Source organism: Rutidosis leptorrhynchoides, chromosome 3, assembly GCF_046630445.1.
Source record: "Rutidosis leptorrhynchoides isolate AG116_Rl617_1_P2 chromosome 3, CSIRO_AGI_Rlap_v1, whole genome shotgun sequence".
Lineage (NCBI taxonomy): Eukaryota > Viridiplantae > Streptophyta > Magnoliopsida > Asterales > Asteraceae > Rutidosis > Rutidosis leptorrhynchoides.
The window spans coordinates 73,992,812-74,008,867 of NC_092335.1; positions in this window are offsets into that span (position 1 = coordinate 73,992,812).

The window sequence follows — 16,056 nt, forward strand, 5'->3', positions numbered from 1 at the left end:
GTCATGCGATAACAACTCTAGGCAGCGGGTTCTACAGCACGACTAGTAAGATAGCGGAAGCGACTTCAAGCACCTGAGAAAATACATGCTTAAAAAGGTCAACACAAAGGTTGGTGAGCTATAGTTTAAGTATAACAGTAATGTAAGTAGGCCACGAGATTTCAGTGCTACAACGAGCGATTCAAATGTATGTAAAAGTATATGCTTAACCGTGGGCACCCGGTAACTAACTTAACGTTTAATGTACCCCCTTAAAGTGCACTTGGCAAGTGCGTATAACCTCGAAGTATTAAACACTCGTTAAATGCTAGCGCTACTAGCCCGAGTGGGGATGTCAAACCCTATGGATCCATATCTAAGATTCGCGTTCACGGTTCAAAAACCAATGATTAAACGTTACCGAGCTAAAGGGAATGTTTCTGCCGTTATATAACCCACACATATATAAAGTTTAAGTACTCGTGCCTAGTATGTAAAACATAAAATCCGCATGTATTCTCAGTTCCCAAAATAAGTTAAAGTAAAAAGGGAATGCTATAACTCACAATGATTAGTAGTAATGGTAAGGTAGTAGTCGGAAAGTGGTGTGCAAGTAACGGTCCAAACGTCCTCAACCTAAGTCAAATAGCACTAAGTCAATAAGTCGTCTCAAAAGGTTTACAAGTACATAATTAAGGTCATAAGGGTCATCATCAATCATCATTAAACAAAAGGTAACAAGTAAGACTCGTTTATGAAAGTCGTTTAAAACAAAAGCTGACTTCGGTCAGTCACCACGGCCTCTACCCTTACTGAATTAAGGTGAGACCAGTGGTCATGGCTCCGTCTATGAGTCCCTTAAGTGTGGTAAAATTTACAGAAGCAAACTCGTCTTGGTTTGACCGTGGCGACGGTCTAAGTGCGAGTAGGTCAGAAATTTCTGCACAACGTTAAAGGACATGGTAACGATCGGAGGGCCATAAATCCTAAACCGTAACTCGGATTAAGACGAGTCCTATATGAAAAGTTATCTACTCGAAAAGTTCTATCTAAAAATCAAGGTTAGAACAGCCCAGGTCTACTGGTCTGTTCCAGAAGCATCAGGTCAGTAGGTTTTGGACAGAACAGTGGGTTTTGGAGAGTTCCGGTTGTCTCGGTGCTTGATGTTCATCACGGTTCTCATCCTTGATGCGTATAGCTTCAAGTGTACAACTCGTTGATGTGTTAACATCATCTTGACCAAGGTTTGTCCATCATAACTCAAGTGCAAGTGTTGTAAGTGTTTGATGAACCAAGGTTACATGTAAGTTTATGAACAAGTTCATGAACACTAAGAAAGATCACAACCAAGTGTTGGATCCATGATACTTGCACCAAAGTGTAAGCTCTTGTTGGTTTCATGTCCTTGTTCAAATGTGTAGTAAGCAACTAATAATAAGAAATAAATAAAAATGAAATGATAAGCCTAAACCAACCATGAAGGTGGTATTCTAGTAACATACAACAAACAAGAACACAAGTAACAATTTTAAAGATTATAACTTTAAATCTTTGAAATAAATAAAGTAGAAAGTTAACTAAACAAGAAGATGATTCATAGTTGCTCTTACTTTTAAAGATTCAACCCAAGTTGATCTTTAAGTGAAGTAACTTCAAAGTTACTTCAAGAACTACAAGTAAAGAGTTTATACAACTATGAACTTTAATTCTTTGAAACAAAATATGTAGAACATAACTAGAGAGATTATGTTCTTGATGTTCTTGTTAAATACAAGATATAAATGAAGAATCAAAACTAGAAAGTTTGATCTTGTAACTTGGTAAAGAAAGACAAGTAAGTAAGTAAATAATAACTAGTAATCAAGACAAGTAATTAATCTTTAACAAGAACAAGTAATAACAACAAAGATTGATGATGATTATGTTCATGAAATCAGTTTTTACCAACAAAGAAAAGAAGAAAAGAAGTTGTTTCAAACACTTACAAGTATGAGAGAAAAAGAGAAGAAAGTTTGAGGGAATATGCAAGTAATGTGTGTGTGTTTTGAGAGAAGACTTCAAGTGAGTTGTGAATGAAAAATGGAAACCAAAACACCACTAAATGTGGCCAAGAAACTCGGCATTCTGCAGCAAAAAAAGGGGTAGAGGTTTGTTTGATGGGTACTTGCAAGTAAAGAGGTTAAAAGTTGGTTAAAAGGGTTGTTTACATGGGGATAATGAGCAAACTAGATTCCTTTAAGCAAGTAACTAGTTAGTTTATGTTTAAATGATACTTACAAGTATGCAAGAGTGGGCTTAATGTCCATTAAAAGAAGTAGGGTGGGCTTGTGAGTCTTATTCAAGAGTCCATTACACTAATTAAAGCCCAAGTTGCAAATAATCCAAATAGGTCCAACTTAAGCCCAAGTAATTAACTAACCATCTTAGTTAATTAAAATGATTAATAAAATTAATCATGAATGTAAATAATATCTTAAAATATTATTCGTGCAAGTTCCGGGTGTCACAAAGACGTTTCGGGCATTTAAAGTTCAAGTACGGGCAATTAAAGCAACATGTAAATGTAATAACATACATTCGTTTAATCAAGCGTATTAATAATAATAATTATTAATAAATAACGTAGGAAAAACCAGGGTCGTTACATTTGTGTTGACACTTGTTAGCATGTTTATTCTCAGGTTTCCTAGAAGTCTTCCGCTGTTTGCTTAGATGTTAAACAAGCTATGTGCATGGAGTCTTGCATGACATATTTTTCAAGGAGACGTTGCATTTACCAAATCATCACCATGTATCTTATTTTGACTGCATTGTCAACAGAAATGATGTTGTAAACTATTATTTATGGTGATTGTCTATATGTAGAAATCATCAGATGTCGAAAACCTTTGATTTAAATATTCATTTATGGTGTGCCTTTTCAAAAGAATGCAATGTTTACAAAACGTATCATATAGAGGTCAAATACCTCGCAATGAAATCAATGAATGACGTGTTCGTCCATATGGATTTGGAGCGATCGTCACACTTTATTCTATTCATGATGATGACTATGATGAACGAGTATGATGATGATCACAGCGATTATGATGATGATCATAACGATGTTTAACTGTGATGAAGTTATGTTCCTGTTATAATAAAGAAGACAAAGAGGTTTTAACGATGAATGTATGATGATGCGTAAAGTTTCTGTTTTCTTTTATGTTCCCTATTACCAGACAACACCCTATACATATTTCATTGAATCACGATTAAGTGGGACCTTGTGGGATTCCTAAAGTCGGCAACTACAAAAGGCAATGGAGTCCAGTTTGCTATCTGATCGAATTTTCTTTAAGCTATGTTAGTGGACTAGCTAAAGGATCCATTTGATCAAATGGACTATTAAATGGGCTCCTAAAGACCTAAATTGGGCTGCTCGACATGTTAAACTCACACCCCACGTAAATTGTTTTTATCTCGAAGCCATAGATAATGATGAAGACGATGGGCTGAAATAGTTGATGAAGAACGTGAGTTACTATGATAGAGAAAGATGATGATACAGGGAACTCGACGAGGATGATGATAATAGTTGTTGATACATAAAAAATAATGAGGGGTTATAACCATTTAATTTACTAGTTAAATCAGAAAAGTAAACGACAGTGCAGTGGTTAGGAGTGTTGCGGGTTTTCGAGAGGTCGGGGGTTCGAGCCTCGTATGAGGCACATTTGTTTTTTTTAGAAGCCCTTCCTAAGGTAGCTTTCTATTTTTATTGTTATTATTATTATTATTATTATTATTATTATTATTATTATTATTATTATTATTATTATTATCATTATTATTAGTATTGTTATTAGTATTATTATTATTATTGTTAATGTTATTGTTATTATTAGTAATTATAATTGTTATTATATATACAAAGATTAATACTATAATTGTATGATTATTACTAATATTATTATTATTATCATTATTAGTATTATCATTAAATATTTTTATTATTATCGTTATTATTAATTTTTATAAGACTATTACTAATATAAGTATTAGTTACCAATTATTATTACTACTATCATAACCTTAGTTACAATTATGATTATGATTATTATTAATGTTATTACTAATATTATTACCAATTAAAATATTATTACTAATTAATATGACTATTAATATTATCAATATTAACAAGATTTCTATTATTATTATTATCATTAGTATTATCACTAAAATCATTAGTAGTAAAATTATTATAGTTATTATTCTTAGAATTAGTATTATTAATACCATTATCACTAAAAGTAACATTATTTTCAAACCTGTCGTTTTTGTTAAAATTAATATTATCATCAAAAGTAACATCTGTACTATCATTATTATTATTAGTAGTAGTATTATCAATATCGTTAAAATTTTTATGATTTCGAAAATAAACGTTTTAAAGATATTGTTAAGGTTATAAATATAAAAACAAAGATTTCATATACACAAAAATGTATGTAAAATTACATAACTATGTTAATATTTCATGAAACTTATAAATTATTAATATATCAAATACCTCATTAACTATAATATATATATTTATTCGATCACGAGTATATGTTTTAATATATATATATATATATACAAATGATATAGGTTCGTGAATCCGAGGCCAACCCTACATTGTTCAATATAGTCATATGTATTTTTACTACAAAATACATTAGGTGAGTTTCATTTGCCCTTCTTACTCTTTACGTTTTTGGGCTGAGAATACATGCAAATGCTTTATTAACTGTTTTACAATATTTATATGCGTGAGTTTCATTATTCCCTTTTTAAATGCTTTCGCAATATATATTTTGGGACTGAGAATACATGCGCTGTTTTTATAACTGTTTTACGAAATAGACACAAGTAATTGAAACTACATTATATGGTTGAATGATCGAAATCGAATATGCCCTTTTTATTAAGTCTGGTAATCTAAGAATTAGGGAACAGACACCCTAATTGACGCGAACTCTAAAGATAGATCTATCGGGCCCAACAAGCCCCATCCAAAGTACCGGATGCTTTAGTACTTCGAAATTTATATCATGTCCGAAGGAGGATCCCGGAATGATGGGGATATTCTTATATGCATATTGTGAATGTCGGTTACCAGGTGTTCAATCCATATGAATGATTTTTGTCTCTATGCATGGGACGTTTATTTATGAGAATTGGGAATATGAAATCTTGTTGTCTATTAAAATTATGAAATGATTTTTTTTGCTAAACTAATGAACTCACCAACCTTTTGGTTGACACTTGAAAGCATGTTTATTCTCAGGTTTGAAAGAAATCTTCCGCTATGCATTAGCTCATTTTAAGGATATTACTTGGAGTCATTCATGACATATTTCAAAAGACGTTGCATTCGAGTCGTTGAAGTTCATTAGAGATTATTATTAAGTAAATGACGGATTAGGTCATTTATAGTTGGATATTATGAAATGGTATGCATACCTGTCAACTTTCGATGTAATGAAAGTTTGTCTTTTAAAAACGAATGCAATGTTTGTAAAATGTATCATATAGAGGTCAAATACCTCGCGATGTAATCATATGTAATGTTCTCGTCCATATGAATTTGGTCAGGGCATCACAGGTGGTATCAGAGCGGTGGTCTTAGCGAACTAGGTCTGCACTAGTGTGTCTAACAGGTAGTTGTTAAGATGCATTAGTGAGTCTGCATTAGTGTGTCTAACAGGTAGTTGTTAGGATGCATTAGTGAGCCTACATTAGTGTGTCTAACAGTTAGTTGTTATGATACATTAGTGAAGTCTGGACTTCGACCTAGTAGTTGTTAGGTTATATTAATAAGTCTGGACTTGAACCTGGTCCGCATGTCCAAAAGTTTTGCTTATCATTTCTTGTCAAAAAAAATAAATTACCTGCTTATCATTCTTAGTCTAGACACATCTTACTGCATTGATTGCATGAATAGTGTATAGACAAAATTCATATCTTAGTGTATCTGCTAATCCATATCTTAGCGTATCTGTTACCATAAACTATGCCTGATATATTTCGTAAATTCCTCCGTAATCTACGAAATCTTTTGTTCTATATATATAGATATTCTATGTGAGTAGAATATCATCCGATATCCGAAAATCATTTTATATCGAGAAATCCTTCATTCAATCGAATGAAATGGAACTCACAACTAGTTCAAGTCCCTCGGATTTCGATATGGAGTCCCACTCCAGCTCCGAAAGCAGCGTCACCAGAATGAATCAATGAATCAGCCATTCTCAATTCATCTGATGATATCGTAGTCGATTTAATCAATGGAGACATGAAGAAGGTGATCCCTTCCACCAACCGAATTCACCTTTTGGCGAAGAACCTGGATCACTTACTGGCGAACCTGTTCGAAACACCATTTTCACTCTCGTTGCCCGAATATCTCTCCACGATTATATTCTATCCACAATTCAAAATCTTATTCACTCGCCCGTTCCTACCGACAATCATCCTGAAGTAATAATTCAACGAGCTTCGCACCCGAGTTGTAGCCTTGAAATATATATATATATATATATATATATATATATATATATATATATATATATATATATATATATATATATATATATATATATATATATATATATATATATATATATATATATATATATATATATATATGGTGCCAAATGTACCAGCTTCAGCAATATTATCGGCACCAACAGTACCACCAACAACAACATCCACATCCCAAGCCTCAACATCACAATCTGTTCCACAAACATCAACATCATACGTACCATGGATACCAAGGAGTACCAACAGCAATTAACAATGAAGTATTGAACCATAACTTCATTAATATTCTGTGAAGAATATGTGGATCCTAACAATTGACGTTGAAGTATTGAACCATAACTTCATCAATATTCTGCGAAGAATATGTGGATCCTAATAGTTTTAGGGATTACTTATTCTAGCTCAAATCGAAAATCAAATGAGTCTAATATTATATTGACTCATTAAATCTATAATTACATCTGAAGAAAATATATATGTATATATATCTTCATAAAGATTGTGATTAAAAATTCTTTCATACAAACTGTTAATGGTAAAAATATTTTAACGGGTAGGTAATACCCGAGGAATATTTAGATTTCACAATAACCAATTACACGGTACATTCTTCAAATCTGATACAGTCATTTCCTATCCTACTTACATCCATAGATAAATGAATCCGTTCACCACAGAATAACCATTTCCATTCAAATTTCATATTTGGATTTTTACCTATCAGAATCCAACAAGTGGCATAATGAAGAAAACATTTGACGGAATAAAATTTGTTAGAAACAAACAAATTAACTATGAGAAATTTTGTTAAGAATCCACGCTAACAAAATCCTAGCTAACTGTGGACTAATCAACTGAGGACTACCAACAGTGGACAATTAAAATGAATTAAAATATTGATTATAACATATGAAACTAAACAATTCTTCAAGTTTGCCACTTGATTTCATCTTAAACCTCATTTGTATCTTGACGATTCTAATCTGCATTCAAACCTTTCATTATTCTTGAAAACACCTCAATTGAGAGGATGAACCAACCGTATTTCATCTACGGAAGGAAAGATTTATGCATATAGTTATGCACCTGAAAAACTCTCGGAACCTAAGTAAATGTTTAACGCGTAGCTGTGCTAATTTCCTTTAGCATTATTATTACCGAAAATAACTTTTCAATCTCTTTCCAAATTAGCCAATTTTGTCACAGCTCCAGCAAATCAACTGCGATTTTTATTCAAATTAGCCTTATTATAACCTTGATATATAAGTTTATCTTTCATCATCGTTACCGAGGAACCTTTCGTATCTCGTCACGTTAGTAGTAAACTTACCAGCAACTTCATTACTCATTGGCTTAAGACTCTACGAAGAACCATTATAATTGTTCATTAAAACCTTACCATATACTCATCCATATCTTATAACGAGAATTACCATACCAATTACTAGGAATTAGCAATCAGTATTTTGAATCTCGCAGCATTTCTACATCAAAAGTTATATATACATATAACATTTATCCCTTAGAATTATGATCTCTCATCCTGAAACTCTGAACAACTTACAAGGACTAAACTTGTACATAAAGAATCCTGATGATTCTGTTTCTGATGAAATCTTTAGCAAATATCTTGCTCATTAATCGCTCTAAATCATCGTGAATGAATTTCTGCATCGCAATTTGATTCAAAAATTCTAAGATATTATCGTATCTTTCAATATTAGTATCCTCAATACTTCTGAAGATATCTTCATAAATATTCTTGTCCGATATTAATTACCTCTCCGCGCTATCAGTGTTACATCATATAAGAAACCGTTAGTTTCTATATTCTGTAAACTTTCGAGTTTAAAATATGAATGTTTTTGAAGTAGTGTTGGGAACTGATGCATGAGTTAGTATAATATAATGACACTTGATCAACGTGATTATATTATAGTAATTCATGTTGAGTTTCTAATGGAACGTGATGATTCACAGAACATACCGTCATCATGTGCCATTTACACGACTCTTACATTCTACACAATCTCTAAACATATTAAGAACATATCTTATTGATAGTTCTATCTTTTCAGATATTCTGGTAATTTACCAAATCAAGATCGTGCCAATACGATTCCCTTCTTAATACATTAACTATGTTCATCCAAAACTTCATACTTACGAATTCTGGACCATTACTGTAACGACCCTGGTTTTTCCTACGTTATTTATTAATAATTATTATTATTAATACGCTTGATTAAACGAATGTATGTTATTACATTTACATGTTGCTTTAATTGCCCGTACTTGAACTTTAAATGCCCGAAACGTCTTTGTGACACCCGGAACTTGCACGAATAATATTTTAAGATATTATTTACATTCATGATTAATTTTATTAATCATTTTAATTAACTAAGATGGTTAGTTAATTACTTGGGCTTAAGTTGGACCTATTTGGATTATTTGCAACTTGGGCTTTAATTAGTGTAATGGACTCTTGAATAAGACTCACAAGCCCACCCTACTTCTTTTAATGGACATTAAGCCCACTCTTGCATACTTGTAAGTATCATTTAAACATAAACTAACTAGTTACTTGCTTAAAGGAATCTAGTTTGCTCATTATCCCCATGTAAACAACCCTTTTAACCAACTTTTAACCTCTTTACTTGCAAGTACCCATCAAACAAACCTCTACCCCTTTTTTTGCTGCAGAATGCCGAGTTTCTTGGCCACATTTAGTGGTGTTTTGGTTTCCATTTTTCATTCACAACTCACTTGAAGTCTTCTCTCAAAACACACACACATTACTTGCATATTCCCTCAAACTTTCTTCTCTTTTTCTCTCATACTTGTAAGTGTTTGAAACAACTTCTTTTCTTCTTTTCTTTGTTGGTAAAAACTGATTTCATGAACATAATCATCATCAATCTTTGTTGTTATTACTTGTTCTTGTTAAAGATTAATTACTTGTCTTGATTACTAGTTATTATTTACTTACTTACTTGTCTTTCTTTACCAAGTTACAAGATCAAACTTTCTAGTTTTGATTCTTCATTTATATCTTGTATTTAACAAGAACATCAAGAACATAATCTCTCTAGTTATGTTCTACATATTTTGTTTCAAAGAATTAAAGTTCATAGTTGTATAAACTCTTTACTTGTAGTTCTTGAAGTAACTTTGAAGTTACTTCACTTAAAGATCAACTTGGGTTGAATCTTTAAAAGTAAGAGCAACTATGAATCATCTTCTTGTTTAGTTAACTTTCTACTTTATTTATTTCAAAGATTTAAAGTTATAATCTTTAAAATTGTTACTTGTGTTCTTGTTTGTTGTATGTTACTAGAATACCACCTTCATGGTTGGTTTAGGCTTATCATTTCATTTTTATTTATTTCTTATTATTAGTTGCTTACTACACATTTGAACAAGGACATGAAACCAACAAGAGCTTACACTTTGGTGCAAGTATCATGGATCCAACACTTGGTTGTGATCTTTCTTAGTGTTCATGAACTTGTTCATAAACTTACATGTAACCTTGGTTCATCAAACACTTACAACACTTGCACTTGAGTTATGATGGACAAACCTTGGTCAAGATGATGTTAACACATCAACGAGTTGTACACTTGAAGCTATACGCATCAAGGATGAGAACCGTGATGAACATCAAGCACCGAGACAACCGGAACTCTCCAAAACCCACTGTTCTGTCCAAAACCTACTGACCTGATGCTTCTGGAACAGACCAGTAGACCTGGGCTGTTCTAACCTTGATTTTTAGATAGAACTTTTCGAGTAGATAACTTTTCATATAGGACTCGTCTTAATCCGAGTTACGGTTTAGGATTTATGGCCCTCCGATCGTTACCATGTCCTTTAACGTTGTGCAGAAATTTCTGACCTACTCGCACTTAGACCGTCGCCACGGTCAAACCAAGACGAGTTTGCTTCTGTAAATTTTACCACACTTAAGGGACTCATAGACGGAGCCATGACCACTGGTCTCACCTTAATTCAGTAAGGGTAGAGGCCGTGGTGACTGACCGAAGTCAGCTTTTGTTTTAAACGACTTTCATAAACGAGTCTTACTTGTTACCTTTTGTTTAATGATGATTGATGATGACCCTTATGACCTTAATTATGTACTTGTAAACCTTTTGAGACGACTTATTGACTTAGTGCTATTTGACTTAGGTTGAGGACGTTTGGACCGTTACTTGCACACCACTTTCCGACTACTACCTTACCATTACTACTAATCATTGTGAGTTATAGCATTCCCTTTTTACTTTAACTTATTTTGGGAACTGAGAATACATGCGGATTTTATGTTTTACATACTAGGCACGAGTACTTAAACTTTATATATGTGTGGGTTATATAACGGCAGAAACATTCCCTTTAGCTCGGTAACGTTTAATCATTGGTTTTTGAACCGTGAACGCGAATCTTAGATATGGATCCATAGGGTTTGACATCCCCACTCGGGCTAGTAGCGCTAGCATTTAACGAGTGTTTAATACTTCGAGGTTATACGCACTTGCCAAGTGCACTTTAAGGGGGTACATTAAACGTTAAGTTAGTTACCGGGTGCCCACGGTTAAGCATATACTTTTACATACATTTGAATCGCTCGTTGTAGCACTGAAATCTCGTGGCCTACTTACATTACTGTTATACTTAAACTATAGCTCACCAACCTTTGTGTTGACCTTTTTAAGCATGTATTTTCTCAGGTGCTTGAAGTCGCTTCCGCTATCTTACTAGTCGTGCTGTAGAACCCGCTGCCTAGAGTTGTTATCGCATGACTACTTATGTTGCATTCAAACTTTTTACTTATGAACTTATGTTATGTAACGACCATTATGGTCACGTACACTTATTTAATGCTTCTACTTAGTGAAGCATACTTTGATTTGTAAAACAATTGACGTATGTTGTGACGTCACTTTTATTAATGAATGCAAACTCTGTTTTGAAAACGCATATAGTACTTAACCTTGTAATGATCCTGTTGATGATGGTCCGTACATGATGATTTAGTACGGGGCGTCACATTTGGTATCAGAGCATTGGTTGTAGGGAATTAGGATGCATTAGTGAGTCTAAGACCGACCCGAGTAGGATTCACTAATAGGACTAATCTACAACTTGTTAGTTTACTTGTTTCCGCTGAACTTACTGCATGCTGCTGCTTACTGTTACTGCTATATGCCGTATGCTACTACGTGATTTCACTACTGCATGCTATTACTTGCTTTCGATTGCATGCTAGTTTCGCACGATTACTGATATTGCCATGCTACTTATTGTTATACATGATTTAAACTGTTGGCCTATTATTTGCTTGCTTTATGACATACTGACATGGAAAATTTATTTTTCCTTGTTCAGATGTCGGACGTTCCACCTACTGACATCCCGAGCGGCTCAGGCCCCGTTGTTCCTCCCACTGCTGCACCTGTTGCTGCTGCTGCTGCTGCTGCTGACATTCCGGCCCCGACACCCACTGGCGACCCCGGCGCCTCTAGTTCTGGAGCTAGCTCTAGTGTGCCTATCCCGGCGTCTTCTTCCAGACCCCTGAGGCAACTGGCTCGCATTGGTGGCATGGAGATCCCCGCGGAGTTCGGGGAAGGACCCTTCCGTAATCACTGGCGCACACCTTGCCGACGCACTGCCGATGGCCGCTTAGCCGTGATTACGCCAGGCCGACACCGACAGATGTTGGCCGCTTTCGGATATGTTGAGCCACCCGCGCCACCACCGCATGATTCAGACGACGGTTCTTCCACCGATGCTTCTTCAGACGACACCTCATCTGACGACTCCAGTGATGAGGAGGATCCCGCTGACCGACCGATTCAGGCACCTTCTACCCCGCCGAAGAAGCGGTATCGCTTCGCTGGCATAATTCCTGGTCGTACTGTCACTGACGCTTATGGTCGGCGTCGTAGGATCACTGCTCGTAAACGGCTGGTGCCGTACCCCGCCGACCCACTGATATTACCGTCTCCACCCAGAGCCGGACCATCCACTTCAGCACCACCGGCTCCACCTGCACCGCCAGCACCACCTGCCCCACCATCTTCCTCTAATGAGGAAATGAGGCGGGAGATTGAGATTCTCCAGAATCGAGTTACTGAGCTCGAGGAGCAGTTGGCTCATGTTTTGGACATCTTGTACCCACCATCGCCGTAGGACTTTGTACTAGATTCTGTATTGTAATCTCTTTTGTAATTCCATATTTCACTTATGTAATGTACGAACTTATTGTAATGTATGAACTTATTATCATTAATGAATGGGATTTGTGTTGTTTCTTTGTGCGCAAGTGTTCTATTTACGTTATCATATCATGGTTTTGTGGTACTTATATATGCTTGCATTACTTAATCAACATGTGTTGTGCTGTTTTCATGTTGGTTGTTATATACTATATTATTATTATTTGCATAATGGATTTTGACTTGAGTCAAAATGTTTGTATAGAACATCATGGTCAACGGGAGATCTATCCCCACCGCGGCACAAATTGAGGAAATGATTAACGAGCGAGTCGCTGCTGCACTAGCTGAAAGACAACCCCAAGTTCCACCACCACCGCCTGTCAATCCACCTGTCGTTCGAGATGGGTGTACTTACAAGGAATTTCAAAACTGCAAGCCACACTACTTCAATGGCACTGAGGGACCCGTCGGTCTCACCAGATGGTTCGAAAAGTTGGAATCGGTATTCAGGGTTAGCAATTGTTCTGAGGCTAACAAAACGAAATTTGCATCTTGCACACTGTCGGATGGCGCGCTTACATGGTGGAACACCATGGCCCAAGCGAAAGGAATTGATGAGGCGTATGCTACGCCTTGGGAAGAATTTAAATGTGCTATGATCGAGGAATACTGTCCGAGAACCGAGATTCAAAAGATGGAAATCGAATTTATGCAATTGAAAACCGTAGGGAACGACCTTAACAGCTACAACCATAGGTTTTTGGAATTGGCTCTTATGTGTCCAACCATGGTCACCCCCGAATTTAAGCGTTTGGAGAAATACTTCTCGGGACTTCCTAAGTCCATCAAGGGTAATGTTACCTCATCCAAGCCACCAAGTGTTCCCGAAGCAATGCGCATGGCGCATACTCTCTTGAATCAAATCATCCTTGACGAGCCGGAGAAGGCTAAGTTCGAAACTGTTAGTGGTGAAAAGAGGAAATGGGACAACAACCACAACAACAACAGGGGTAGGAACTATGATCAAAACCCGGCAAAACGACATGAAGGGTTCAGGCAAAACAACAACATGCACAACAACAACACCAACCCCAACAACAACAACCGCACCAATCCGAACTACAAAGGAACCTTACCACAATGCAATAGGTGCTACAAGCACCACACTGGGTATTGCAATGTTATCTGTGAGAAGTGCCAACGATCTGGACATGTTGGCAAGGATTGCAAGGTTACCACTTTGAATGTGAAGCCAAACCACAACAACAATGGGCCTAAGAAGTGTTATGAGTGTGGAAAGACGGGCCATTTCAGAAACGAGTGTCCTAACAAGCGTAAGGATGGCGGACCACCACGTGCTAGAGCCTTCAATGTTAATGCAAGGGACGCTCGCGACAACCCCGACTTAGTGACAGGTATATTCAAGATCAACAATCTTTTAGCTTCTGTCCTATTTGATACTGGTGCCGATAGGAGCTATGTGTGTAGACATTTTTGTGATAAGTTAGATTGGTCGTTAGTTCCTTTGAAGGAAAGTATGCTTGTCGAGGTCGCCAATGGAAAACTTGAAAAGGTTGACCATATTAGTCGTGGAGCTATTATCAACATAGCTGGTGCAGATTTCGAAATTGATTTGATACCTATCAAACTGGGAAGTTTTGACGTGATCGTCGGTATGGATTGGTTGAGCAAGATAAAGGCCGATGTTATCTGTGGAGATAAAGCACTTCGCATACCACAAGGAGATGGCGAACCACTGGTTATCTATGGAGAGAGATGTACCTCGAAGTTGAATCTCATTAGTTGCGTGAAAGCGCAAAAGATTATGAAGAAGGGACGCTTTGCTGTCCTAGCACATGTGAAAGCGGTAGAAACTGAGATGAAGAACGTGAACGACGTTCGAATTGTGAACGAATTTTCTGATGTCTTCCCAGAGGAATTGCCTGGATTACCGCCGCAGAGAGCAGTAGAGTTTCAGATTGACTTAGTGCCAGGAGCTGCACCTGTAGCTCGCGCACCTTATAGACTCGCACCTTCCGAGATGCAAGAATTACAGAGTCAACTACAAGAGCTATTAGATCGAGGGTTTATCCAACCAAGCTTCTCACCTTGGGGCGCACCTGTGTTGTTTGTAAAGAAGAAGGATGGATCCTTCCGTATGTGTATCGACTACCGTGAACTCAACAAATTGACTATCAAGAATCGATATCCTCTTCCACGAATTGATGACCTTTTTGATCAACTACAAGGATCGAGCGTTTATTCAAAGATCGATTTGCGATCCGGATATCACCAGCTGAGGGTGAAGGAAAGTGACGTGATGAAAACTGCATTCAGGACCCGTTATGGTCATTATGAGTTCCTCGTGATGCCATTCGGTTTGACAAATGCCCCTGCCGTGTTCATGGATCTCATGAATCGTGTCTGCAAGCCTTACTTGGATAAGTTTGTTATCGTCTTCATAGATGATATCCTCATCTACTCTAAGAGCGAAGAAGAACATGAGCAACACCTTCGGCTAGTGCTTGAACTCTTAAGACAAGAGCAACTTTATGCCAAATTCTCCAAGTGCGAATTTTGGTTGAAGGAAGTACAGTTTTTGGGTCATGTTGTGAGCGACCAGGGTATCAAAGTTGATCCCGCCAAGATTGAAGCCATCAGCAAGTGGGAGACCCCCACTACTCCAACGCATATTCGCCAATTTCTAGGTCTCGCCAGTTATTATCGAAGGTTTATCGAAGGATTTTCTCTGATTGCGCGTCCTTTGACCGCACTGACTCACAAGGGCAAGAGGTTCATTTGGGAACCCACACACGAATCAGCATTCCAAATTTTGAAGAAGAAGTTAACCTCCGCACCTATCCTATCACTTCCTGAAGGCAGCGACGACTTTGTTGTTTATTGCGATGCATCGAAGAGTGGTTTTGGTTGTGTACTGATGCAACGATCAAAGGTTATTGCCTATGCCTCCTGCCAATTGAAGATTCACGAGCGGAACTACACTACACATGATCTTGAACTTGGAGCCGTTGTCTTTGCACTCAAATTGTGGAGACATTATTTGTATGGAACTAAGAGCACTATCTGTAGTGACCCGAACTTTTCCATGTTTATATATATTAATTGAGATTGATATTTACATGATTAAATGTTTCCAACATGTTAAGCAATCAAACTTGTTAAGACTTGATTAATTGAAATAGGTTTCATATAGACAATTGACCACCCAAGTTGACCGGTGATTCACGAACGTTAAAACTTGTAAAAACTATATGAT